Here is a 299-nt window from a genome sequence, read left to right as displayed (position 1 = left end):
TTGCTTGGAGGAAGGGACAGAAACAGACAGACCAAAGAATAAGGAATGACAGAGAGCACAAATAAAAAGAGATAGAGAATAATGAAGGAAGTGAAAAGAGGGAGAATGCTATGGTATAAGAAAATAAGATAAGGCGTCGAAGTAGACATACAAAGTGCAAGACATTTAACAAATGATATATTTAATCACAATGAGATGATATTTTCACTAGATAATCAATGTTATTTACTTATTTATTTGGATAGTTTTGGAATCTTTTAGGATAATGCGATAATATTTTGACTGGATAATCAATGAAC

This window comes from Penaeus monodon, chromosome 34 (genome assembly GCF_015228065.2).
Source record: "Penaeus monodon isolate SGIC_2016 chromosome 34, NSTDA_Pmon_1, whole genome shotgun sequence".
Lineage (NCBI taxonomy): Eukaryota > Metazoa > Arthropoda > Malacostraca > Decapoda > Penaeidae > Penaeus > Penaeus monodon.
This window is presented reverse-complemented; position numbering follows the sequence as displayed.